This window comes from Orycteropus afer, unplaced genomic scaffold, assembly GCF_000298275.1.
Source record: "Orycteropus afer afer isolate SDZICR_OR568_19922 unplaced genomic scaffold, OryAfe1.0 scaffold00092, whole genome shotgun sequence".
NCBI lineage: Eukaryota > Metazoa > Chordata > Mammalia > Tubulidentata > Orycteropodidae > Orycteropus > Orycteropus afer.
Window position 1 is genome coordinate 9,983,312 of NW_006921679.1, and position 1,366 is coordinate 9,984,677.

Genomic DNA, 1,366 nt, shown 5'->3' on the forward strand with positions numbered 1-1,366 from the left:
GAAGGTTGGGCAATCCTACTTCCGTAGTGATACTGCCTCGGAAACCCAAGGAGGGGTCGCTATGAGTCAGGTTTGACTCGACGGCACATAACAACAACAAATATTACATTATATAATATATTATCATATGATAATAATGAAGATATATATACTTAGTAATATTATATATTACATTAGATATATTACATAAAATCTTATAGCTTTTCAATGCTTTCCATAATCTCATTTGATCCTCATAGCCTTGTAAAATGAGGAAGAGAAATGTTGTTATAAAACTTGGAAAGATGAACTGACTAGTCCAAATCTCCTCCTGAACTGGATGTCACTTTAAGTTTGGAACAAATATCCAAGTCATCTTCTAGTGGACCATGCAAACCTCAGCCTACTTGACTCTGACACCAGAAGAACCAGATGGTGCCCAGCTACCACTGTCAACCACTCAGAAAGGGATTAGTGCAGGAGATACTGGATACAATGGGAGAAAAATGTGGAACAAAACTCAAAACCGTAAAAAAGACCAGGCTTACTGGTCGGATAGAGACTGGTGAGACCCCTGAGACTAGGGCCCCTAGTACCCTTCCAGCCTGGAATTGAACTCACTCCCGCGGCTTCCAGCCACACAACAAACAGGTGTAGAACATGAACATTCACACCAGGTTCTTAGAACAATCAATCACAGGAGGTCGAAAGACAGTGTTTGCATGGGGAGACAGCTCAGAGGGCAGGAACGCATAGGAGAGAAGGACACAGGGAAGAGATAACCACAGGGAGGAAGTGGGAAAGAGAGCTGTTACATTGTGGGGATTGCAGTCAAGGTCATGAAACAAAATATGTAAGAACTGGTGTAAGGAAAATGAATTTGCTCTGTAAACGTTCACCCAAATCATAAAAATATATACATATATATGGAAGAGGTGGTATATAATCTAGAAGCAATGGTACTGAAGGAGGAAATCAAAGCTGCAATGAAGGAATTGGCAAAGAACAAGGCTCCAGGAATTGACAGAATACCCATTGAGATATTTCAACAAACAGATACCACACTGTAGGCACTCACTCAGTTATGCCAAGAGATTTGGAAGACGGCCAACTGGCTGGAAGAGATCCATATTTGTACCCATTCCAAAGAAAGGTGATCCCACAAAATGTCGAAATTATCAAACAATATCATTAATAACGCACGCAAGCAAGATCTTACTGAAAATAACTCAAAAACGTTTGCAGCAGTATATTGATAGAGAACTTCCAGAGGTGCAAGCTGATCCAGAAGAGGACGTAGAACAAGGGATATCATAGCTGTTGTCAGATGGCTCTTTGCTCAATGCAAAGAATACCAGAAGATGTTTACTTGTGTTTTATTGACTAT